Raw genomic sequence first — 27,261 nt, 5'->3', positions numbered from 1 at the left:
TGCTTAGGTTTACTCAGAGGCACCCCTGGCAAGAAAAGAACCAAAACAGATCTTGGGGCTCTGTTCACTTCTCCCTCTGACGTTGGGGAAAGGACTCTTTCTTTCTCAGAATATATTACTTAAGGGCAGTATTTCAAGTGAGAGGGTCAGAGATCAAGCAGAGTTCAACACTAATTGGCAAGCAGTCTGAGTAATTCATTAATTTCCCTTCCCCTCAGTAGGCCAGGCATACAGCCCATTCCTTGAACTGTTGGTTAATTCACCGTAGGCTGCACAGACTTCCATCATGCCTACTTATCCATCATTCTGAGCAGCAAGTATCTACTCGCCTTTCTTTCCTAGAATTTGAGCTCCTAACCATTCTTAGAAGCAAGCACCATGCCGCCTTCCTCTCTGCATTGCACAAGCTCCAACACAGAGTAGATGTTCTATATGCCTGATGAATGGAGGCTGATTCATTAATTCATTTGATAAATATTCTACAGCTACAATATGCCATGCTCTTAACTAGACTCTGGGTTTGTCTGATTCAGTGACCAATAAATAAATAAGCAAACTATGACAATGGATGGTGCAAGGAAAGAATCCTGGACTAGAAGTGGGAGAGAGAGGTTCCAGCCTGGCCACCTCCCTTCCTGGGTGGTATATGACAGAGGAGGGACCTCCATGCCCCTGCGACCAGCTTTGATGAAGAGTTAATAGCCATTTTCCAGCCCGCCTCATCCTTCAAAGAACCAGACTGTTGCTCGCTGAGGACCAGATGTTAGACAAAAACAATCAGTCTTGGGGCGATTAACTGTTTGTCTGTGCTGTTCGCAGTGGAAGAGCAGACGTGGATCAGCACTGATGGGGAAGCCCGCAGCTGTGGGCAAGCAAACGGCAGAGGCTGAGGCCGAGGAGGGCAGCCAGGAAGTGGCTATGGCCCTGGTCTCAGGCGGACCTGGGCTTGAAGCCTTGTTCTGCTGTTTTCTGGCTGTGGTCTCTCTTGGAAACTATTCACCTCCCCAAGTGTGTTTTACTTCCCACCACTTTTGTGAGAACTGAGGAAACCAGGGTTGAGACTGACACAGCACACTGCTTAGCCCCTGTGCTCTGGAGCCCAGCAACTCAGGGTCAAATCCCCCTCATAACCTTTCTAGGTGGGGACCTTGGACAGATCATTCATTGTTAGTTTTTCATATAGAAAATAAGTCATTGTTTGGGGGTTTAAAAAAATTATAAAAACTCTCAATGTGATAGGTATTAACACATATGCCTGGTACGCATTAGGCGTGAAACAGAGCCCGTGGGGAGTTCATTGGAATAAGTGCTCCCAGTGCCTCATGGGAGTAAGCTGGAGTTGGCCGGGGCTGCTCAGCTGTCCTTAGGCACTAGAGTGTGGCGTCTTGGGGTGGGTGAGGCTCGGTCTGATGCTTAGCAGGCTGGGAGGACCCTGGGCCTGGACTGAGGCAGGACCACCCTACTTGATAGTGGAGTCAACGACAAGGACCTTCTGGACAATAAGGATGAGGCAAGACCATCTGCAGTCAGGCGGGGTTGAAGAGCCCCAGTTCCTGACGTGGAACCTGCTGTGCGGGACAGTGGCTTCAGAACAGCCACCCTGACCTCACAAGTGGTATCTTATGTTTTGTGATGTGGTTTATGAGGCTTTAGGATCTGTTTTATTTCCCATGTGTTTCTAAGAAGGCTCACTGGGGCCATGTTCAGGTGGAAGAAGATGTGAGTGGAGGAGTCAGGGGTAGGGGGAGCAAGAGATAAGTGATGAGGCCTGGTTCAGGACCCAGATAGCTCCACCTTGTCCCACATAACTGGCACATTTATGTCTCCTGGAAGAAGGAGGAAGATAAATGTAGAGGCAGAATGTGCTAAGGTCTCTGTGCACACCAAGAAAGGATGGAGAGGTGCATTCAATTCAGTCCTATGAGGAAGGAGAGTGGTCAAGGAGGGCTTCACAAAGGAGGTGACATTTGTTTGGGATCTGGAAAATTGAATGTTTCTCAGACAAAACACTGAGACAGGGACCATGGGGGTCGTCAGAGTAGGGTGAGGGCCTCTGGGGAAAAAAGGCAGGATATTTGCAGTCAGAGCAATGTAACTACATGCAAGGAAACCCCCTACTAAAACTCTGTGTTAAACATTCAGCTCTAGTCATTCTTCAGTGAGATCAGTTGGTGTACTCCAGATAAAGAAGAGTAGCACATGTTTATTTTATGCTAATCATTTATAATCATGTGTAAGATTCACTTTAACATGCTAAAAGGCTCAGGCCTATGTGCTGTCTTTCCTCCTTCAGATCTGATAAAATGATTTTGCAAACTGGGCAAACTAATTTAGCATGCAGGCCCAGCCATAACACAGTAAAAGACAAGAAGGATTCCACCTTGAAGATAAGATTGCACTTAACTTACTTTCAGCCCTCCTCTCCTTAGGAGCTGAGCAGGTGGCCTTGTTTCATATGCCCCCAGACCAAGATGCTGGTATCTCAGGGAGAAATCAACAGGGCAGGAAGTTACTTGTGTTAATTCTAAATATTCTGGGACCACTTAATAAGTCCACACCCCTAAGCATTTTTTCGTGTTCTCGGAAAATCCTCATCTGCCTATAAAACCCCTAGACAACACACCACCCCGGACTCTCTTGTCCTCTCCTGGTGTGAGCCAGGAGCTCTGTCCTTTCACTTTATCTCTAAATTTAAAAAAGCCTGTACCTTGCTCTCCTACCTTGAGTGTTTGTGAAGTTCATTCTTCAGCTTCATGAACAAGAACCCCGGCATCAGCACCTTATGAAAGACACACGTCTAAGACCTGTGCAGCAATTGAAGGCAGCTGCTAGTTCTCCTGAATACGTTTTACAGCAGCTGCAACCTCAGCAGACTTTTATGTGAACCAAGCAGCCAGTGACCTTGAGACAAATGCACCACAACAGTCCTTTCTCTTCTCCAGGATTAGTGGAAGCAACAAGGGATATGCATCCAGCTGGGAAAACCAAGTCCAAGGATGGGAAACCACTGTTTACTAGTTGTCAGATATGGGGCTAAGCACTGGCATTCATTATCCCATTTAAGCCTCACAACAATCTTGGATCATTACCCCCATTTTAAAGATGAGACAACTGAGGTTCAGAGAGGAGCAAAGTGATTCATGCAAAGCCATACCTCGGTTACAGTATCACAGGGACCTTCATGCTGCTCAAATTTTCAGTAAAACTGATTTAAACTAAAGTCTGACTTCCCAAGATTTCTGCAAACTCCTGGAAGGTCTCTCTTGTCTGGCCTCTTCTCCCTCCTGGGGTCCAGTTTATCCATGACATGTCCTCATGCTGCCACATGTCCCCCTGACCTGACCCTGCTCCTTTCCCACTGTGGCAGGGACTGCTGGGTACCTGCCCCCTGCACTCTCCCCTTCCTCCCAGGAATGGACTCCTGACTGCGGGGTCTGCCAAGCACCAGCTAACCACAGTTCCCAGAAGCCTTTAAGCTGCACTGCAAAGACCTTTAATCATAGCAGCCTTGCCATCCTGGAATCTCTAAGCCAACAGGGGCCATCCTTCCCCATGTGAGGAAAACCACCCTAACAATTCCGTCCAGCTTCGCCAATCCACCAAAAACTCCATACATAATTCATACCTTCAGTCGATTTTACTGGCTACTTGTATGTCAGAGAGAGAAGTTAGCCCAAGACCCATGCAACCTTCTGCCGTTTCTACATCTCATTTCTGTTCTCCCCTTTCCCACCGACTATTTCTCACCCCCCTACCCAAATTCCCAAGGACTCCCAACTTTCCTCACCGGTTACAGCAATTTACCCTCAGTTCTATCCTTAAACTTCCAACTGCACCCACCCCAGGGCCAGCAGAACAAAAAGCCCTCCACTTCAGGGAACTGTCATGACTTAAAAGGCAGCTTTAATTGCTGTTTGCCTGTGTGTGCGTGTGTGTGTCAGGAAAACCAATTAAAAGCATGCCAACCTGGACATCCACTTGCTCCCCTTATGGTGACTATGGTCCCAGGGAGGGAGAGGGAGTCTCTTGTCCCCATTACATGTATGCCAGCGTAAGGATGTATTTGTTCCATGTTGGCTTTTCACAGCTCTTTCTCTGGAAATCACACATGACATTTCCTTCAGGGCACAGGGGGTAACTGGCTTCCCACCCTCAGCACTGAAAGGCCGTCAGCCAGCCGGAGCCCCCCTGTGGCAAGGCCCCTGCGGAGTGCGGCTCGCTGGCGTTTCCCTCTCAGAGCTGCTGCAAATGCATCCAGGAAACAAGAGGGAGGCAGGAGGAGGCGGGGCCCTGAGGAGGCCACCTCATCCCCCAGAGGTGTCAGGATGTGCCCCAGCCAGCGCGGCATCTGACCAGGCCTCCACGCAGGCTCCCTCCCGCCCGTTCACAATGGTTTTGAAACTCTCAAGTGCTTCTCTCTAGAAACACGTGCAACCCCAGCCTAGTCGGGTCCCCTCGCTGGCAGACTAACCTCCGCCTTCAAAGCAGATACCTTTGGAAGGAGCAAGTCTAGCTCTCCGGCCCTCCTGTTCTCCACTCTTGGGCTTGTGGTGCTCTCAAAACTAATAGTAGCCATCACAAATCCCTGCCACTTAAACAAGAAAGGATATGTGACTTCAAATAAAAGGACACTCACCAGAGCAGAAAGAGCAGACATGAAGGAAGATCAGCTGCGGCCCAGGGCGGCTGGGCCAGCCAGGAGGGTCTGACACAGTTCACCATCATCTTGCCATCACCACGGTGCCCTCTGGGTCCTGGAGGCCAGCTAAACAGGGTACCCATCAGTGCTCTGAGAAGGGTCGGGGATGCACCATAGAGCTCTGCCCTCGCCCCCAGGTCTGCCAGTCCATCTGCTTCTGTTGTTCTGGTATGTGGGGAGTTGAAGAGCACCCGGGCCAGTCCCGGCCTTTGATACAAGCTTCCCTCCTCCAAGCACAGGGCAGCAGGGAGGTGGCTGGGCTGCTGCCATTGCTCCGTCAGGGGGCAGGAAGTGCAGAGTGTTAAGGTTAACAGGAAAATAGATGTTTCCAAAGGACCATATGTCTTTGACCTTGACCTTTTGGCAAAACAACTAAGACAGAGATTATTTTGCTGGTTACAAACAGCCCACTTCTATAACAAAGGGCATGGTGGGTGTATTTGTTTCCTGTGGCTGCTGTAATAAAATTACTATAAACTAGGTGGCTTAATACAACATGAGTCTATTCTCCTACCTGGAGGTCAGAAGTCCAGAGTCAGCCTTACTGGCCAACATCAGGGTGTCGGCAGGGATGCCTCGCCTGGGAGGCTCTTGGGGAGCATCTGCTCTCACCCCTTCCAGCTCGGGGGCCCCCTGGCTCCTCGGCCTGTGGCTGTCACCCCAGGCTCTGCCTGCACCATCTCACTGCCTTCTCCTGGGGCCTCGCTCCTCCTGTGTTCCCCTTGGAATTTTCCTGGGCCCACCCAGGTAACCAAGGCCACCTGCGGAGACGGAAGCAAAAAACGCCCCATTGTAGGTGATGGGGTTCAGGACACGCTACCCCATCGCTGAATATCTTAACTGAGTTTGTGGAAATGGCAGGAAGGTCTCTGACCTCTCCTCACCCCCAGCCCTCCCCTCTCATGTGCAAGGTTCTTTCCAGGTGGAAGGAAGACATTCCCAGAGACAGGGAACTGGGACCCAGAAGGCCCTATAAACTGTGCTAAATTAATTCTAATTTTCCTAGTTACTTTTTCACTGCTACCACCCCTCACCCAAATCTCTCTGTCTTGCCAATTCTTCCATTATTTCTTGGTCTAAAAGGTACAAATACTTCGTCTCTGGTCACATATTTGGGTGTTCATTCTCTTGGGAAGCTCCCATGTACCTGTAAATACTCAGTACCATTTGCATGCTTTCCTCTGTTCATCTTTATCAGCTTTATTTTCAGACTAAGCCAGGGACCCTACACCGGTCAAGGGAAACTGTCCTCCCCTTCTTGTAGCACAGTCTGGGAAGGGCAGCTTAGACATGAGGGTAACGAGGTAGCGGGAAGGGGCCAACCTCACCGCATCAGGGCCTCTGGCGGCAGGGACAGTCATGGTGAAGGGTGAGTGAATCGCATGCACACCGGGGCAAAGGCTTGGTGGAGTTCCACAGTGTAGGTGCGCCTGGGAGCTTCACAGCACTAATGTGTGTCTCCTCCCACACCTCCAGGGTGCATGAAGGTAAGAGGTGACATGTGAAAAGTATTTCATGAACTGTGTGAGGCGGTGGGGGCCTTTGTTATCCTATGGGCCCATGGAGCCTCTTCTGGCCTCCAGTTTTGATCAGTAAAACAGGAGCAATAATCCTGAATCGACCTCAGAGGGTTTGCAAGGGACAGACCAAGCCCAGGAATGGGGCTGTGAAAACAATTAATAAAATGCCAAGACATCAATCCAGTCATCACTGCCCAGGTTAAGCCCTCCAAGAGCTGCCAGCCCCCCACAACAGGAGCCCGAGCCTCTTCCCCCGGCCGCATCACCCAGGCCTCTCCCACCTGACTCCCGGGAACCCTCCTGGCTCCCCCATCTCTCTCTCACCTGTGCCCCCACCCTATCCTCTTGACCCCTGGCCTTCTAGCTACTCCTTGAAAAGCCCAAATTCACATTGCCTTAGGGTGTGGACACTTGCTGTATGCTCAGAGCATAGCGCCCGGCTCCCTCGTCTCCCACACCTGCCTTCTCCTTGTCCCTCAGCTCAAATGCCCCCCCTCAGAGGCCTCCTCAGACCCTCCAGCTGGAGTGGCCCCCATACTCCCTACCACCGCATGCACCTGGCCAATCTGCCTCAGATTCTCTTTTCTTTTCCTCACTTATCACAATCTGAAATTGCTTGATTCCCGTATTTACTTGCGTGTCTCCTAACTGGATCCCAGCCACATGAGGACATGCACATGCCACTGTTGTTCACCTCTGCACCTCCTGTGCCTACGGCCCTACCCCTCAAAAAGGAAGACAATCAACATTTGAATGAATAAACTCCTAACTGAACACATGAATGACTGAAATGAAAAGGACTCTGTCCATGCTTGCAACCATGCAACCTTATTGCACCAACCAACATGGAGATTTATTAGCATTTGAGCATTTTTGTATCAGGCTGTTTGGTTCTGTCTTCAGGAAAGTCACATGGCTGGCCATACAACCCAGATATTCTAGAGGGGAAAACAGGAGAATACCATTTTAGAATTTATAAAGAATTTCAATACACGTTATCTCATTTTTCTTCCATGGTGACCCTGCATGTTAGCTGGTGTTTCAACATTATAATAGATGAGGAAACTGAGGCACAGAGAGGCTGTGTAACTCGCCTGAAGTCACACAGCTCAGTCATGGATCCAGGCTCCTAGGGAGAGCCATTAGAAGATCCTCTGTAAAAGGCCTCTCTTTCTAAGAACATTGACATTTTTTCTTTGTGTTGCAAAAAGTTTCTCACTGGTTCACTCTCTTGGCTCTTTCACATTCAGTGGAGCCAAATCCGCTGTGCTGAGTGCCTGGACTCCGGTACTGCCCTAGGGTGGTCACAGCATGGTGGGGGAAACGAACCCTGAGGGGTACCCAGTAGTTGTGGTGGTGACTAAAGCTGTTTTCTGTCCAGCATCCAGCTCCCCTTCTTTTGGTTGCTGCCCTTGATTTTCCTTTGGGGAGGCATCCTTACCCATGCTCAGACCATGTGGCTTGGGGGTGCTGCCCATATCTCGCCAGGGTAGCCGGTGACCTTTGACTGGCCAGTTGAAGTCACAGTGATCAGGACAGATTAGGCACCTGATCCAAGCCAGGCCAGCAAGCACCAGTTCTGGATTTTTTTCTGGAACTTTTGGGAAAAAGTCTCTTTTCCTGAAGATATTGCTTATCTGGTAAAACAGAAATTTAAAGTCACTGGTGGCTATGTGAGAATGAATGCAATGCACTGCAGCAATTCCTCACTGGGCTGGCATTAGTACCTGGATCAAGCCATTCCTGAAGGTAGGATACTCTTTGCTAAGGCCAGTTGGGCTTCTGATACTTGTAACTGAAAGATTCCTGGTGAATACAAGATTTGTGAGTTATTACTCTCCCATGCAGTAGGAACACACAGTGTGGGGGCACACCATTTAAAGACCGGGGAAAGCTTTATAAAGGAAGGGACATTTGAGGTGGAACTTAAAGGATGAGTGGGGGGTTCTGGGCAGATCCTTAGGTAATGAGATAATATACACAGCAATATTGCCTTGGAAATAGGCAGGCATGGCGTTGTTAGACCACAGAATGAGAGAGTGGGGTAGAGAGAGGCAGAAAGGCCATCTGGAGACGCTTCACAAAGGGTTTTGAATGCCACACCAAAGAGTTTGAACCTTATGCTGCAGGTAGTAAGTTCTCACTCAGGGACTTTCAACAGGGAGGCTGGTTTTCTAAGTCAGCAAACTGTTCAGAAACCTCCTGGAATTGGCGATCCTGGCCTCCTCCCTCCTGGAATCCAGTCATCTCCTCAGTGGGTGGATCAGCCACCCATCCCCACCGCACTCCCCAGCTCAGTGTGTTGGCATAATTAAGCCACGCTGGGCACAATTCCAAAAGAGACCCAGCCAAGGCCGATGAAAGCTGTGATTCTATTCGAGTCTCAGATTTCTTTCAAACTCAGGAATTCTGCTTTCTCTCATCCCCACCCTGGGAACAAAACATGGCTAGTCTGTAATTGGGTCTGTGCAGATGGGGTGCGGGTTTTCTGGCAGTGCTGGTGGGGCTTCCTTGGGAGGCGACCTGAATGCTGTAAGAGAGGGTGGCCTCCCCAGCTGCTTCCCTCTGGACAAACGAAGACCCTGGATAGAGGCACAGGGAGTGCAAAGGGATCGGCAAGAGGCTGACAGCCAAGATTGCCCTCAAGGCAAACCATCTTCTTTAACATCTGAGCTGTGCCCATCCTGCGGTGAGGCTGAGGGTTCAGCCCCCTGATCAGCCCTCCTGATCAAAGGCCTGGTCTCCCCTTGCTTGTGTGTATGACGCGACAGGTATCAGCTGGGAGATGTGCCTTGGCACCCTCTGAGGCTGGCAGCAGAACCACACACCGTTTGAGTATAATGTCGGCAAACAGATGCCCATGAATTACCTGGAAGTGTGGTGACCGCAAAGCCCGAGGCAGGGTAATAATATGTTACCCTGACCCCCACCCCGCCTGCCTGCCCTGGTCCACCCCTGCCCAGCTCTCTGTGCTGCTCCTGCTGCGGACCGGCCCACCCGCCAGCGGGATCTGAGGACAGGCAGCCCCTGAGCCTGGAAGGGAGCCCGCCCACGGTAGCTGGGGCCTGAGCAGCACGGGAGTTAGAGATGGTGCAGGCGGGCCAGCAGGGAGATTCCGGGACTACCTGACAATGTGGGTACCCCATCTTTTTTGCTTACTGCTCCCTCTGCCCCAAACCAGTCTTCCCCGGAAAGCCATATGCTCCCTTCTCCTCCTCTTGCATCAGGTGGCCCCTCAAATATCCCCTTCTCAGTAAAACTTCCCTTGACGATTCTATTTTAAAATGAATACGCACTTCACACACACATACACACACACAGAGGCACACGCACATGCACACACTACCAAGAACTCCCCATCATTCCCTTTCCTCCTTTATTTTTATTAGCACTTATTAGCAGTATACAGACACACACATATCACATACATATACATTTTCTTCTCATAATAACAAGTGCCCTTTATTAGTCACTCAGGGTGCTCCAGGCTCTTTACTGCACTCCGTATGCAGATTATTCCTCATAACAATCTTAGGAGGCAGTTGCCATCACTGCATTAGTGATGCATTGCTGCAGAATAAATGACCTACAGTTCTGTAGGGCAGAAGACTGGGCCCAGCCCAGCTGTGTCTTCTGATCAGGATCTCACAAGGCTGAACTCAAAGCGTCAGCTGGGGTGTATAGGAGAATACACCTGTGGCAGTCAGCAAATGCATTTCCCTGTGGTTGTAGCATCAAGGTGCCTATTTTCTTGCCGACTGGTGGCTGGGGGCTGGTTTCAGCACCTTGAGGCCATTCTCAGCTCCTTGCCACATAACCCCTCCATAGCTACTTCCACAACACAGGCACAGACAGCCTTAAAGTCCGTTATTACTACTGTCTCCAACCACTAGAACATAAATTCTGGGCGTGACTGGCCAGCAAAACTAGAACCCAGGACTGTGTTACTCAGAGACAGGCACCAGCAAGTGGAGACAACAGGTGGGCAAGGGGAGGCAATGGGGCAGCTGCTAGGCTGGCACAGACACTGGGAGAGGAGAGGTGACCTTTCATCCCGCATTCATCCCCCAGACATGGTCCAGTGGCTCGTGTGGGACAGGAGTGTGGAAGATGGGCTCTTCCCTCACAGAGTCCATAGGAGACTGACACACCAGGATGTTCTCTGACGACTGTCTACAAGTCTAACTGCACATTGGTTCTGGTTCCATCCATTGTGTGGACATCTATCTTTGCCTGCCCAGCACTCTGGTTTTGCCCTGGGAACCAGCCCTTCCATCCATGTAGACTGTCCATACCACTCTGCTTCAATAATGGACCTGGACTTGCATCAAGAATATGCAAGTGATCCAGCCAGTACAGTGAAAGGATGGACTACTGGCTGGAAGTTTTGAAAAAGCAGCTCACTTTTTCTATCAGCATTGCTAAGCTAGCAGGATGTGAGCAGGACTATACACGGCCTTCATAGGCAAAGAATCTAAATAGGAAACCAAAAAGGCAAAACAAGAAAAACAGTAAAGAGGGATGAAGAGAAATAACAAATCAGAGAAAGAAAAACAGCTTGGTGGCACCATTTCCGTCCCTGGACGCAGCTGTGCCTGAATCGAGCCCTGTAGCTGGGCTTTTCATCTGCATGACTCAGTACGTTTCCTTTTGGCTAAGTCAGTTTGTGTTGAGCCGCTGTCACTTACCACCAAGAAATTTCTGATTAATGTGCCTACTCCCAACCCTTCCATGGATTAGGGAGGAAGACCCTTTAGAAGATGGGATTTTTGAGACAGGCCCTGAAGAATGAATATGGTCCTGTTAGGCCAAGATGGGCTGGGAAAAGAGTTCTAAGCAGAAGGAACAGCGCAAGTCAATCTCAGAAGCAAGACTACTAAGAATATTTTAGAAAATAGCATGTAGTGCCAATTGTCTGAAGTCTAGAGCTCGTGTGGGGCCGAGGGGAGAGAGGAGACCTGGGAGAGTGGCAGTGCACAGACCCCCAAGCCTTGAATATCACCCTACATTAAAGCATTTGACTGTAACCTCTGACTCTGGAGACCTGTGGCAGTCTTTGCAATTTGGAAAGACCCTTCTGAAGCCGCTGGGTGGTGGATGGCATGGGTGGAGCAAGGAAGGGTGTGGGTGCTCATACAGAGGCCCAGGTGAGAAGTCGTGAGGCCCATACTGGGCAGGGTGAAGAGAATGCAGGTGAGCAGGTAAATGGGAAGATTGTAAAGAAAAAATAGCAATGTAAACTGACAACTGATGAAATGGAAAGAAGAATCCAGGAGACCTCCAAGTTTGGAGTTATTTACAGGAAATACAGGGGAACTCATTTTTCAGACACCAGGAAGCCCGGGGCGGTGGGGCACAGTCAGGCAGCAAGATGGGGATTTTCCCCAGCAGATGTGTGAGTCTGGAGGGGCAGCCTGTCGGGTCAGCCATGGGCTGGGAAGTTAGTGAACAGCAGGACCTCAGTCAGGACAGTCAGGGCCATAGAGAGAATTCTGGGAGGCCAATGGCATGAATGCCTTCTCATGACCCCTGCCCCATCCCATATCACTGCCAGACTGAAGAGGACAGCATGGAGGAAGGATGCTGGGGGTACCCTCTCCTTAGGGTCAGATAGCAGAACAAAAGGCTCAAGCCATTCCACTAAGCAGCATGTTTCATTTCCAGTCCTGCTACTCAATGTCCCAGCTGTGCAATCTCACACAAATGACTTTCCCTCTCTCAGCCTTAGCTTCCTTTTCTACAAAGTGGGGATTAGAGACGCCACCTCAAAGAGTTGTTGTAGGAAGAGATGAGCATTTTCACAGTACATTATAGAAGATGCCTTTTTTTTTTTTTTACCATTGCCGCTGAAGAAGGAAAAGATGTTTATTCAGGGTTTAAAATTTACCTGCAGACCTGGTCAGGCCAGAACAGCATTTTTATGGCCCCATTCCTCTTGCTCCTGGGACAGGAAAGGCATTTTATGGTGCAAGAACATTTTTGCTCAGTTCTTTTAAATCTTCCTTGCAAGACTCTGCACAAAATCACCCAGACTGTAAACAAAATTGAACAAATGACTGAGGCAATTTCCCCTGACACCCTGAGCCTCCATCTCACTTTTGCACAGTGTTCACATTTCTCCAACAGCCACAGAGTACTGTTCCTGGAAACCTAAGGTCTTAGATGGTTCAGTCCATGGGGGTAGATGCACATTTGGCTGAAATGTCACTGACTATTTGCACCAATGCTGTTACACCAAATGGTTACCAGTAGGTGTGTCTTTGACCTCCTAAGGAGCTGTTGTATTTTGCCAGCTATTCCCATTTGACATGCCAATTTCAAAATACATTCCTTATTTGTTGCAATTGCACTGTTTCAATTTAAGCCCCAAAGCTGGGGTCTCAAGTTCTAATTCCCACAGGGACCAAATAGGAGAAGCAAATAGTGAAGCTTGCTGGGTGTGGTGGAGCCTCTGGTGAACTCCTGGCTCAGCTTCCCCTTGGCTCCACTTGAGCCCTACCCTGTACAAAAGTGATTGTAGTGCTGCCAGAGCCTTTCAGTGTTTTAAAGAAACTGGAAACTAGTATTTTTCACATGCGATTATCTGAGTTCCAAGCAGACCAACAAAATCTTCCAGTCACCCATTTTTAAACTTGCCGCAGATGACTGTGTGGTTGTTTAAATAAAAAAATAACAATGGCTAGCTCTCAGGTGGTACCTGTCAGATTACAAGACATTTTCCCACTTGACAGTTTGGTTTCTAATTTTCCTGAGCATCTGCTCTGGGCCAAGCCCAGTGCCAAGATCTGGGGACAAAGGGACATATCAAACACATCATTGCTATTAAGGAGCTCGCGGTGCTGCTGAAACACTCCCACCAGTGGTATGATTGGGATCCCCATTCCTCCCAGGCTGGGTCCCAGGTGTGAAAGTGAACAGTTGCCCTGGTCTCTGAGCTCCTGTTTCTTCATTTGTACAATGGGGATAATACCATCTACATGGCGGGGTTGTCATGAGGAACAAACAAGATGACAAATGTAAAATGCCAGACCAGAGTACCGCACAGATATTAGCCTCTATTTCTTTTTCACTGAAAAGAGCACGGAAAATTCAGAATCCCTGCATGAGCTCCCAGTTTCCAAAACCTAGGCTTATGAACCAGAGAAGGGGCAGCATCTGTGGAGGGGAGAGTTAGACAGTCTCAGATCCAAATCTTGTCTCCACTCCTCACTGTGACCTTGCCAAGTCCCTCCACCTCTCTGATCCTCAGTTTCTTCTTCTGTGAAATAGGAATAAAACCTACCTCATGTCATGAGCATGAAATGAAGTCACATATAGACAAGAGAGCCTCTGGCTCTTAATAAATGCATAGTAAATGTTTCCCTCCTTCTCAGTTCTCAGACCTGGCTCCTCGGCTCTTGCCGGGGCTCAGCCTACCCCACTAACTCATCAGGAAGGTTTATCCTCCTCAGCTGAAAGGCTCCCAGATTGGAATCAAGAAGAGCACAAATGAGATTTGCAACCTAAACCACTGGGGAGCAGGGGCAGGTTTGGGGGAGAACTTCAGACTCTGGAAATGGAAAGAAATTTAAGAAATGGAAACCAGCCTGAGTGCCCCCTCCATGCCATTGTCAATTAGATGAGTCCAGAATGCTGATGGGGCTTGTGAGGGCAGGGTTTTATTTGTTTGGAGACCAGCACACTTGATTTCACCTTTGTCTGCAGTAGGTGAGGGTGGAAAGTTCATCCAAAGCAGTGGTTGTCAGCCCCAGCTGCACATCACAGCCGCCCAGGGAGCTTTAAGCACTACAGAGGCCTGGGCCCCAGGCCTGGAGGTGCGGATGGGACTGACCCGGGGGCCATCTGGACATGAGGGTTTTCCATTCTCACGTGTAGCCAGGGGAGTGTACATGCAGTCAGGCCGCGAAGCCCTGGACAGGAAAGATGAGCAACACCTCAGCCCCTCACCTTTTAAACACTCCTAATGCTAAATTCCAGTGACGCTGGGATGCAATTTTCTTTTCACAGTTTAACATCTCTAAAATAACAATGTCTTACAATCATTGTGATAAGAAAGGACTGCGTTGTAATTTTCTTGGTGACACTCTTTCTGTCTCTGTGGCATATGAAATAATGGTGTGTCTCCTCATCAAAGGTGAAACGTGACCTCGAGTGCTTGTCCCTCTTCCCGGGGAGGCGGTGATGAAGAGCAGCGTTCCCACCCTTGAACATGCGTCAGAGTTGCCTGGAGGGCTGTTAACACAGACTGCAGGGCACCACCCCCGTGATTTCTGATTCAGCATGTTTTGGTGGGGGACAAGAATTTGTGATTCGAGCAAGCTCCCCCAGTGGCCACCACGCCGATGCCGATGCTGGAGGGTCCTCACTTGGAGAATCAGGTGTTAAGTGAGCAGAGCTGGCGCTCTAGACTGATGTTTGTGTCCTCACAGTCATGCTGCATGTTCGAGGCCAGTGTGATGGTGGCGCCTTGGGGAGGTGCTGAGGTCATGACAGGGAGCCCCCACGAGTAGGTTGGTGCCTTTATTAAAGGACCCCAGGGAGCTCCCTGGCCCCTCCTGCCCCTCCTGTGAGGACACAGCATGGTGAGGGCCACCTGGGAACCAGGAAGGAGGCTCTCACCAAACACCAAGTCTGCTGATACCTCTATCTTGCGCTTCCCAGCCTGCAGACTGAAATAAAGCCACCCAGTTCATGCTATTCTTGTCAGAGCAGCCTGAGGACTAAGAGCACCTGGGTAGAAATACCGATGGAGCTGACACAGCTTTCAAGGTGCTGGGGCTGTGCTAAATACTTTAGATGGCTGAACTCACTTAGTCCTCACAGCAAGCCCGTGACACTGGCACTATTAATCGTGCATTTTGCAGAGAAGAAAACCAAGTCAGTGAGGGGCTATGTCTCACCATTGGGTTTCAGCCCCTGGCAAGTTCACCGGATTCAGTGAGACTGAGGAATGACAATGGAACATTCTTGGGGTAAAAGGGTTTATTACCCAGCTTGTTTTCCCGGCCATAGGTCAGCACTAGAATTACGTCTGCATCCAATGGTCTGCAGGTCTGTGATCCTCCTTGTCTCTGCCTCCACCCAGAGCACTGGACAGAGCTCTTTATATAGTGACTCAGTCAATAAGAGCGTATTGCCTACAGGTGTGGAAGCAGTAGCCTAGCAGCAGGCCAGTTACATTATCAAGTAGTTTAGGGTCAGGTGAGGATCCTGACCCTAAACTTCCACTTTCCCCACAGGCTAGTACAACTGGCCAGCAAGCAGCAGAGCTAGGGTTGGGATTCAGGCAGTTTGACCCCTGTGTGTAACCTCTGTGTACTTCTACAGCCCTGCCCCTGAATCAACCTGGGGAAGTCACTTCCCATTTGCTCACCTGCAAAATGAGGCAAATGGGCTTCGACTTGAAGGGTTGTGCAGATGAGCTGGGGTTTCAGCACAGAGCACTGTACTGCCAAGTACTCACTGACTGGCAGCTGCAGTTTTTACCTATTTTGACTTGGCTCCTATTTAACCACAGAAAGGCAGTGCTACATGGTGGCCAGAGCACACTATTCAGAGTGATAAGACGAGATTTTACAATAATTTTGGCCACTGATGTTTGCCAGTGGGAACTCATATCGGTTGAGTGTGTAGCATATGCTGGAATCTCCATGGCCCCAGAGCAGGGAAAGCTGTGATTCCTGGCCACCAGGCCTGGAAGGCATTTCCCAGAGTAACACCAACTCTTCATTTTACAGGTGAAAAGACTCAGGTTTCCAAGAAGGACCATTGGCAAGGCCATCGAGCCAGCAGTCAGTCAACAGTTAATACAAATTTACTGAGCACCTGCCAAGTGCCAAACACTGAGCTGGGCCTGGGGAAAGAGGGGTGAATGAAATAGCTATGCCCCCAAGACCTTGCATTCTAGTGTGAGAGTGGTGGGGTAGAAGAGAGGGAGGCATAAAATAGGTAATAAACCACACACCATCGAGATAGTGATAAATGCTGTGAGGAAAGTAGTCTGATTTGCCAGGGCAAATCTCTTCTCTGAAGAGGTGGCATTTGAGTTGAAAATGGAAACAAACATGTGAATGAGCTGGCAGTAATAGCAAACTACTGTTTAGCACTGACTGTGTGCTAGGTACTGTGCTAAGTTATATTAATACTTGTAACAGTCCTTTGAATGATAATCGTTATCATTATGTCCATTCTACAGATGAGGAAACTGAGCTTAAACAAGTGAAGTAACTGACCCAGCAGGAAGCAGAGGGACCAGGGTTCAAACCCAGGAGGTGTGATTAAATTGGAGGGCTCTCAGCCAGCACCTTTGACAGAATCTCTGGACCAAAGCCCAGGTCAAAGGAGATGAAAATGGTCATGGGAGGCCCTGCCCTGGCATTGATGTCAGCAGATCTGGGTGTGAATAGCTCGTGTGTGACCTTGAGTAAGTGACTGTACCTCTCTGATATTCAGGTTCCTCTCCTGTGAAATGGAGAAAATACAGCATTGCTGTTTTAGAGATTCAGCTAGTCAATGTGCACTTGGTCCAGTTTCTGGCATTTATGGGGCCCCCAGGAAATGGCACCTGTTGTTATGCACTCTGGAGATTGTAGCCTCTCAGCTGGACATTGGAGGGACCCCAGGGCCATCCAAGTTGCCTGTCTGACTTAAATAAGGGCTTCCCTGGAAGGAAGTCAGCCCCGAGCTCTGTCACTAGCCTATGCCAATCTTTCACAGCCTTGGAAGACTATCAGATCAATCCACCCTCCACCTGTGGACTCCTGTTCCTCATCCATGAAAAGCCTTTCTTTCCTCATTCCTCAGGGCCTGCAGGAGAGGGCCCTGGTGAGGAGGTGGGGTTGCTGATGTAAGAAATTGAAGGGAAACACTCATCTATCCCACACCCAAATCCCTTGTTCTCATCTGGAGATGGCTTAGCAAGGGAGATTCCAGAAGTAAATTTGCAAAGCGAGTTTTTTTTTTTTTACCTGTAGCTTCTGGCTTCTGTCAGAGTTGCCAGAATGGCCTTGGGTTTCCAGCCAGAATCATAAAACAGTTGTCGCACATGAGCATACATGCATACAGCTTTAGTTTCTGAATTATTTTAACTATTCAGGTTATAAATGCTCCATCCTCTAACTTTGCATTACCTGCCCCCTTTCTATGCACAAGTAAACTCTGAATCCAGTTCAACAGACACACTCCCTGAGCACCATGCAAACCCAGACCTCTAGTTGGTGCAGGGACCTTCGGGGGCAGTTCTGAACAAGTCTGGCCCTGCAGGCATGTGTGGTCTAGTGCAGGTCAGATCTGGTCACTTCTCTGCTTAAAAATTTCCAGGGTGTAATGGAGACAGCTAACTGTTCACCAAATCAGTTTCCTGGTCTTCCCAGGCATATGGCTGAACCACATTTCCCAGCCTCCTTTGCAATAAGATATTAACATCTGTTATGGGATGCAATATGTTGAAGTCTTAACCCCAGAACCTCAGAGGGTGATCTTATTTGGAAATAGGGTCATTATAGATATAACTGGTTAAGACAAGGTCAAAGTGGAACAGGCAGGGTGAATCCCTAATCCAATATGACTGGTGTCCTTATGAAAAGGCAGAATCTGAACACAGACAGGCACTCAGGGAGAATGCCACATGGAGATAAAGGTAGGGACTGGGGAAATGCTTCTACAAGCCAAGGCACACCAAAGATTGCCAGCAAACCATCAGGGGCTAGGAGACAGGAGACATGGAACATGGAACATGGACTGGAGCATGGAACAGATTCCCCATCACAGCCCTGAGAAGGACCCAGTCCTGCCAACACTTTGATCTTGGACTTGTAGGCTGCAGAAATGGGGGACAATACATTTCTGTTGTTTAAGGCACTCAGTCTGTGGTACATTTTTATGGCAGCCCTAGCACACTCACCTTGTAACTCATGAAACATGATGGAAAGCCCATAGAAAGCTTCCATGCCTGCCTTCCATCCTCTCTCCTCCCTCCTGGAAGTGGACACCAGACAACTGGGAAGCCCCATGCTGGAAGGTGTCGTGGCCTCCACTGGCCCAGGTCTCCACATGAGTGCACGGAACAAAGCCCACCCCTTCCCCCCATACTGACGGGATCTGATGTGATAGACAAGTGGACTCCATCCAACAGACTTCCTGCATTTGGGGGGTTTGTCCAACAGACCTATTTCAAGTGGCCACCCCTCGTTCCCTTCATAGCATTCAGTACAGCTTCTTCCGATGTTTTTGGTTGGGTTACTTGCTTATGTCCTGCCTCTGCCAGTAGATCATATGTTTCATGAGGGCAGAGGGTGTGTTTTGTTAACTGCTGCTAGATCAGTGCATAAGACACTGCTTGGTGCCCAGGAAGCCCTCCTTCCATATTCCTGGATGGAATATTATGCCCAGTGGAATAAAAGGATAGGGAAGCAGACAACTTCTGCTTATTATGACATAAAATGACTGGGGTGTGAACAGATCAGGGGGAATGATGTCTTTGGGGTCAAGAACAGAAGGGCAGAAAAACTTCAGAGAGGGGTGGCTCCCTAATGGGTTTTATAGGAGAAACTGGAGTTTGGGGGGAGGCAGAGGGTGTGTGTGACTGCAGGTGGGTGGAGAAGCATTCCAGGCAGAGACATAGCTCAGAGGAGAGTAGGAAGGACGAGAGACCCTGTATGTTCTATGGCTGAATAACTGGAGAGCCAGCCATGTAGGGCGAGGTAACTCCAATGGGTGCAGCTGGGCAAGGTGTAGGAGCTGGACCATGAAAGCTTGGAAAGCTTGGATACCTTTTCACTTAACACACTGACTTTCAAATCTCTCAGACCACACCCCATAGAAAGAAAAACTGGGGAGATTGCCAGGCAGTGGGGGCCAGGTGCGAGGGGAGGGTGCAGGGAGAGGGGAGTGGCCAGGATGGCTTAGTGCTCAACACCAGCATGACTGACAAACCCTCAATACAACATGGAGCTGAGTTGTGTGAGTTGTGTGAGTGTGTGTACGTGTGATTGTATGTGTGAGGGTGTATTTGTGTATGTAAATGTGTGTGTGTGTATATGTATGTGACAGTGTATGTGATGTGTGTGAGTTGTGTGAATGTGTGAACATGTATGTGAGTGTGCATGAGACAGAGAATGTGGGTGTGGATGTGGGAGCGTGTAGGGGCCCCCTCTGGCTGCAGGGGTGCCGCTGCAGGGGAGGATGATCTCCCCAGGCGGTGGCCCGCCCCAGGGTATAGGAGGCCTTGGAGTCAAACAGAATCCATAGTCTAAGCCTGACTCTGCTCCACACTCATGTACAGTTTGAGAAAGCTGCTTCTCTCTGGGCCTCCGTTCCCACCCCTGGGAACTGGGGAGCAATCCTGCCTGCAGGGGGCTTTGTGAGGCTCTTCAAGGTAAGGCGTGGAGACTTCCTGGCACCTGGCTGGCTTCACAGAAGCAAATCATAGCTGCCCATTTCAGATGGAGGAAGGTTCTGGGCTCTACTTCATTCCCACTGGGAGCCCTTGGTCTGGTACATGAGTCAACCTGCCTCCGTCTAAACCTCTGTCATGACAGAGGCTGCTGTTCAGCCCTTACTGCCCACACAGCCTTCCCCACTCACCCTGTGGCCCCCTCTCTACTCTGGAGACTGACGGATCCTTGTGCAACAGACCTGGGACTAAGGGCTCACCTCTGCCTTTCCAGGCACTGCCGCTCTGGGCCTCCAGGTCTGCATCTGTGCAGTGAGTCAGGATTCATCCCTTCCTTTGCAGGGTTGTTTCAAAGAGCATATGAATTACCTGTTTGGAACGGCTTTGTCGTCTGTGAAGAAACAGGGTGATGACGGGATGTTGGCACCTCAGACAAGCCCCTAGCAGAGTCCCTGCAGAGAGCTCGGACCTAGAAAGTTCTGGTCTGCTCAGAACTCAGGATGTGGGTGCAGATGCGCCTGCCAGGGCCCGAGGAATGCCCTCCTGCCTTCACCCTCCCCTGCTCCTCCCCCATCTTCTAGAGCTACAGAGATTGTTCCAAAGAGGGCGCTGGGTCTTCCCACACAACAGCCCTGGCCTCCCAGCCTCCTTTGCCTCGATGGGGTCCATGGAAGACCTAAAGTAGCCTGCGCACCTTCCCCGCCCCAAATCTGTGCAGCCAGCCCTGCTCCCTGCGGATGGCAAGAAATCCGCAGCCTGCAGGGGCTAGAATTCGCGTGTTCTTGCAGGCACCCAGTTCCCATGGCAACCCGAAGCTCTCCTTTGCCACCTTCGGGAATGTCATTAGGCTGAGGGGGGAGGCAGCAAACAAAGGGAGATGTGACAGGTGGTGGCAGCGACCAAGAGGGCAGTGCTGGAGACAGAAGCCCTTTCTGTAGGAGGTGTTTTTTCTTTCCTCTTAAATAAAATACATAAATCATTGCATTACATCAAAAGAACTAAGGCTTTTCTTTTCTAAGGGGGAAAAAAACAAAACTAATAAAACGTACTTTGGTGCCCAGTTGGGGAACTGGAAAATATATACTGATCTTTTAACAAAACAACAGTATAATAACAAGAGACCTACCATTAAAACCTCCTAGCTATGTATTTTACGGATGAGGAAACTTAGTTTAAGAGCAGCACACAGCCCCTCTCAGGGTGCAGAACCAATAAGAGGAGGGGTAAGGATGGAAGCCTGTCTCAGAGGACTGCCCAACAATGCAGCTTTTCCAGGAAACAGTGATCATGTCATCAGCTCCTGACTTAGGAGCCAGGCACCGTGGGAGAAGGGAAGGGATGCTGGTATCTTCTCTCTACACCTCCAGGCTATGCCGATGCAAACGGGGTTGCAGCCCAGGGCCCCAGATGTCTCTGGAATCCACTCTCACGCTTTTGAGTGTCCTCTGCCTTGGTCTCCCGAACTCCTATCTCTCCAACCCAACCCCCTTCACTGAGGCCACAGAGTCTATGCAAGCATGACCTGGCCATGTGGTCCCACCTCTGCCGAGACAGCACAAGATGACCCACCAGACTCTGGGTCCCTGTGGTGGGTTCACCCTTGAGCCTCCAATATCATCCCCCAGAAATGAGACCATGGCTCCAGCCAAACTGAGTTCTGCATGGGTAGCCAAACAGCCCCTGTTCCTTCCTACCCCTTTTCCTTTATTAAGTTGATTCCTCTTCCTAAAACAATACCTGGAACTCCCCATGAGCCACATAAACTCTTGGTTGAATATCCAAATTCAGCTTGTGACATCTCCCCTGGAAGACTTTCCCTAACTTCTGGTCCCCTCCACCTCCATGCATGCATCCCTTAGGTTCCGCCCTCAAAATATTTAGACCCGTAGCAGCTACTTCACTCACTGAAGTTACCTACTTACATATCTGTGCCCCCACTAGACTGTGAACGCTTTGAGGACGGAGATTACGACTGGTTCATCACTGCAATTTGAGCAGGCAGTAGATACTCAGGAATTTTTAAATGGTTGATTGGTACACATACACACACACCAACATATGCAGATGGACAGGGGAAAGAAGAGAGCATGCAAATGTGACTAAAAGGTGTTTTAAGCTAAACTAAGAAGAGATGGTGCTGGGATGAGCTACTTTCCAATTTGAAATTCTCTTTGGATTTGTTGGAACATGATTTGCATTATGTAACCAAGTCTGATCTGATGTTGGACCAATGATGGGTCTCATGGCATGGTTGTCCAGGCATGCTCAAGGGTTAGCAGCATCTTGTCTCACCTTGTTTAGCATCATTAATATCTCCAGCCATTCCAGCCACTTAGAGAAAAATCTATGGCCTTAAGTGCATTTATTAGAAAACCACAAAGGTTGACAAGAAAAGGACTTCACGTGTATCTAAAAAAAGGGCATAAAAGAACAAAGTTACTCTCTACACTGAAGGAAGCAACTAAGAATGATGACAGCAGAAATTAATAAAATAGAATACAAGCAAAACAAAATCAGCAGATTTGATCACTACAACCCAAGATGGTCATTTGAAAAGATCCTTATAACAGACAAAATTCTGCCAACTCTTATCAAGAAAATCAGAGAGAAGATATTAAAAAATAACTTTGGAAATGGGAGAAGGCAAGGAACTATAGATAACAGTGATAATAAAAATACATCTAAGAATGTTAGGTACACCTTAATGTATTGAATGTAAATATCTAGATGAAATGTCTGGCTTCTTAGGAAAATATAAATTACTGAAACCAGCTCAAGAGGAGGTAGAAAACCTAAATAGATCAGTAAATACAGAAGAAAATTTTAAGCCATTGAAAACCTATCCCTTAAAAAAGAAATAAACTCAAGTGATTCATGATTAGTTCCACCAGTTTTTTTAAAACATGTTTTCTGTGATATATAAACTGTTTCAGAACATAGAATAAGATGCCAATTATTTCTCCTTAGTCTCTGAGCAAAACCCTGACATCAAAATTAAAAAAGAAAACAGTAGACATATATACATACATATGAACATACTGAATAAAATCAAGCAAAGGCAAATCTAGTAGTATACTAAAATCACAATGCCAAGGATAGCTTACTGTTTTCATATCAGAAAAATCTAGTATTAAATTTCATCAGCTTAACAGTTAAAAAAATTATATATGGTTGTTTCAACACATGCTTCGAAAGCACATGATAAAACTAAACACCTGTTTCTGCTGAAAAAAAGTCATAACCTAGTAGCTGATGCTTAACAAATCAGACGTACTAGTGAGCTATAGAAGCACTCTCTCTTAGGACTTGAGCAAGGCAAGGGGCTCTCTGGATCACCCTGCTAAACAACATGACACTCAATGTTCCTGCCAATGCAAAAAAGCAAGAAAATATAAAGGAATAAAGTTTCAAACAAAGATGCTATTTGTAGCCAATGTTATTATCTCCCTACAAAATCAGCTAACAAAATAACAGAACTGATAAGAGACATCAGGAACAGAGGAGTAGGTGGATATCTACACAACATGAAAAAAAAGAATCATCTCCTTTACTACATAATAATCAACCCTAAAATGTAATTAAAATTCCCATTCATAACAGAAACAAAGAAATAAGCATACAGTATCTGGGAATAACTTAATAAGAATCATGAAAAATTTACAAGAACAAAATGATTAAAACTCATGAAATGAATGTTAACAACAATGAAAAAGCCTGAATTATAGAGATTCATGCCATAATCCTGGATGGGAAGACAAATTATAAAGATGTCATATATTTCCACATATTCGATGTAATCCCAGTCATAATTTGAGCCTAATTTTTAATGAAACTTGGTAAGTGGATTCAGAACTTGACATAAAAAATATATAAGAATTACAAGGAAAACTTTCAAAAAGAACAATGATATAGACCTTACTATACTACATATAAACCACACTGTAAAGCCATAGTAATTGAAACAGTGAGTTTAGTGGCTCAGAAATAGACAATCGATTAATAGAACAAAATAAAGAATATAAAAACAAACATATATATTTAAGAATTTATTTATGGTAACATGTGTCCTCAATAAATGATATTCCTTTCTCAGTAGGAAAAAATTAGAATGATATTTAAAAATTTATGGATGGAATACAATCATTAAAAAATAATGAAAAAGATGTGTACTTACTGACATAAAAAGATTTCCAATACATATTATAAAGTGAAAAAAGGTAAGTCACAGAAGAATATGTATACCATAATTTTAATATCATTTCTGATTTATGGTGCAAGTACATGTTTGAATGTAAATACATAGAAAAGAATCTAGAAGATGGATGCAAAACTATTTAAAGCAGATACTTTCAGGGAGGAAACTGGAATAGGGAGGAGCTATGAAAACATCCTTATTTTGCTCTGTATTCTTTTAGATTATTTTAATCTTTCATGCTGAATATATATTCAAGCATTTTTTAATTTCATGCATTCAATAATGATTGTTCAGGAGAAAAAAAGAACAATTCCATCATACACCATGGGAAAGACCCTGGGTGCTTGCAAAATAGATCTGGAGCTGTAAGGATCTCAGGAAGCTCTCTGAACTCACCTTCTGCATCCCCCTGGCCTGTCCACTGTCCTCAGGCACAGTCCGTTCTCTATGGAGCCAGTTCCCCCTCTCTGTCTGGACCTGTTGATCTTGGTCCACACTTAGATGACCACCCACTTTCTGATGCCTGGATTCCATTCTTCTGATATTTCTTAGCTTTATTTACCACTCCCAAGCTGGTTCTGGCTCATCCAGCTCAGGAGAGAAATTCAGGCCCTCCCATCAGAAGAATGTGTAAAGTGAATAACAAGGCCACTGAGCCTCATGTACCATTTCCCTGAGGAGAAGCAAGAAGTCACACAGCAACTTCTAAGTATCCATATTTAATCATCACCCCCTGGCCTTTTAGGTCATAATTATTCTATATATCAAACTGCTTGTTTCCCACTAGAAAGAAGGAGAGCAAGGACTTGATTTGTATTGACATTAATCCCATCCCCAGCACTTAGAAATGTGCCTGGCCCCTGGCAGGCACTCAATAAATAGTCATTGGATGAATTCAGAAAGTTACATGACCTGTCTTTAAATCCACCAGCATGGTAAACTTCACACTCTCCTGGAGGACTGTACACTGAGTGAATAGTAAAAGAGCAGCTTCCTTGCCCTGCCCAGCCTCAAGCATCTGTGCTCCCAGAGAGCCTGGAAACTTCCTGATACAACTGCCATGTGTTGAAAAAAGAACAAAGCTTGGGTATCATGTGCTCCAATTTCAAACTATACTACAAAGTTACAGTAATCAAAGCAGTCTGGTACTGGCACAGAAATAGACACGAAGATCAGTGGAACATAATAGACAGCCCAGAAATATACCCATGTTTATATGGTCAATTAATCTACAACAAAGGAGGCAAGAATATATGCTGGGAAAAAGACTGTCTTTTCAATAAATGGTGTTGGAAAAAACAGACAGCTATATGCAAAAGAATGAAATAGGACCACTATCTTATACCATATAAAGAAAAAAACTAGAAATAGAGCAAGAACCTAAATGTAAGACCTGAAACCATAAAACTTTTAAGAGAAAGCATAGGCAGTAAACTCCTAGACGCTGACCTTAACAACTTTTTTTCTGGCTATGTTCCCCAGGCAAGGGAAACAAAAGCAAAAATAAACAAATGGTCTAACATCGAACTAAAAAGCTTCTGCACAGGAAGTAAACCATCAACAAAATGAAAAGGCAACTTACTAAATGGAAGAATATATTTGCAAATGATATATTTCATAAGGAGCCAATATTTATAATATATAAAGAAATCACAACTCAATACAAAAAAACAAATAATCTGATTAAAAATGGGCAGAGGGATTGAATAAACATTTTTCCAAAGAAAACATTCAAATGGCCAACAGACACAAGAAAAGATACTTAACATCACTAATCATCAGGGAAACACAAGTCAAAATTATGATTAGATATCACCTCACACCATTCAGAATGCCTAGTATCAAAAAGACAAGAAATAACAACTGTTAGAGGGGATGTGGAGAAAGGAAACCCTCATGCAGTGTTGGTGGGATTGTAAAGTGATACAGCCATTATCAAAGTTCCTCAAAAAATGAAAAATGGAAATACAATATGATTCAGTAATTCAACTTCTGGACATTTGCTCAAAGAAAACAAAAACACTAAATTTGAAAAGATATATGCACCCCTATGTTTATTACAGCATTATTTACAATAACTAAGATATGGAAGCAACCTAAGTATCCATCAATATATAAATGGATAAAGAAGTAATACATATGTACAATGGAGTATTGCTCAGCCATAAAAAGAATGAAATCTTGCAGTTCACAACAGCATGGGTGGATCTAGAAGGTATTATGCTAAGTGAAATAAGTCAGAAAGACAACTGCCAAATGATTTCACTCTTATGTGGAATCTCAAAGAAAAATAAATGAACAAACAAACCAAACAGAATAAGACTCATAGGGAACAAACTGGTGGTTACTGGAAGGGAGGGAGGATGCGAGATGGGAAAAACAGATGAAGGAGAAAAAAAGGCATAAACTTCCACTTATAAAATAAATATGTCATGGGGATGAGAGTACAGCATAGAGAATGTAGTCAATAATATTGCTATAACTTTGTATGGTGACAGATGGTAACACAGTGAGCATTTTGTAATGTATATAATTACCAAAATCACTTAAACTAATGTAATATTATATGTCAACTACAGTTTTTAAAAGCCTAAGATTCATAGATGTTCATTATACTATTCCAATAACATTTTGGAAATTTTTCAAAAGTTGAAAAATGGGGGACAATTTTTTCAGAATTATAAAAAAGATCCCTGCTATGGGCATCCCCTGATTTTTGAGCCCCCTGGGGTCAGGGATAGTCTCTGTTCTCCTTTCTGGTAGACAAAACTCATTTCTTCACTCCAGAAGTTTTCAACAGTTCTTGAACCACCTATCTCGTGGGCCTCAGGCCATTTTTCTCCTCTGGGTCTTAGTTTCCATTTGCTGAATAATGTAATCCCCAAATCCCCATGTCCAAGACGAGTCAGGACTCTGCAGTCAGCACGATTCGTGGCTTCTGGGACAGCAGTCACAGAATTTGCATTTTTCCATGTGCTTGATCTCATAAATTCTCCCTGCACACCCTGGCTGAGGACTCATCAGACTAAAGATTTTCTGTATCTCCTTTGCACAACCAAACTCAAGGAGAATTTCTAATTTTCTGCTGAGCGCCAGGACTCAGCAGGTTTCTTTCCCCGGGTTTTGCCTCACCAAAAATATTGATTTCTTGAGGAAAAGCCACAATTGATCCAGCCGTCCCACAGGCCTTGACGAGAAGAGCTTCTGCCAGTTTGAGCCACTGTTTTTCTGTGTCTCAGCAGGAGTTTAGGAGGACTTTGTCACACGACATGGCCCAACACAGCCTCCCAGGAGGGGACTGGCAGCCACCTGGGTAACTGGCTGCCTCGGCATTGAGGCAAGAGCTCGGAACAAGGCAGCCTGCAGCCTGGAAAGCAGAAAGGTGGGTGCAAGGGAAGGTGGATGCCAACCAAGGCTGCTTTCACTCCACAGCCCTGGGGATGGAGTCCAGATA

General features: G+C 46.9%; 1 long non-coding RNA gene across 1 annotated transcript; it reads right to left on the bottom strand.

The window, feature by feature from the left end:
* Positions 1 to 7,058: 7,058 nt before the first annotated feature.
* Positions 7,059 to 24,352, bottom strand: LOC118912046 (uncharacterized). Its single transcript, XR_005024701.2, has 3 exons — positions 24,204 to 24,352; positions 7,661 to 7,856; positions 7,059 to 7,157 (listed from the first exon to the last, which is right to left on the bottom strand). It is a non-coding gene; the product is annotated as an uncharacterized LOC118912046 (long non-coding RNA).
* Between the last annotated feature and the right edge of the window lie 2,909 nt (positions 24,353 to 27,261).

This window comes from Manis pentadactyla, chromosome 2 (assembly GCF_030020395.1).
Source record: "Manis pentadactyla isolate mManPen7 chromosome 2, mManPen7.hap1, whole genome shotgun sequence".
In the NCBI taxonomy this organism is placed as follows: domain Eukaryota; kingdom Metazoa; phylum Chordata; class Mammalia; order Pholidota; family Manidae; genus Manis; species Manis pentadactyla.
The sequence above is the reverse complement of the archived record's forward strand: the minus strand, read 5'-3'. Positions and strand labels throughout refer to the sequence as shown.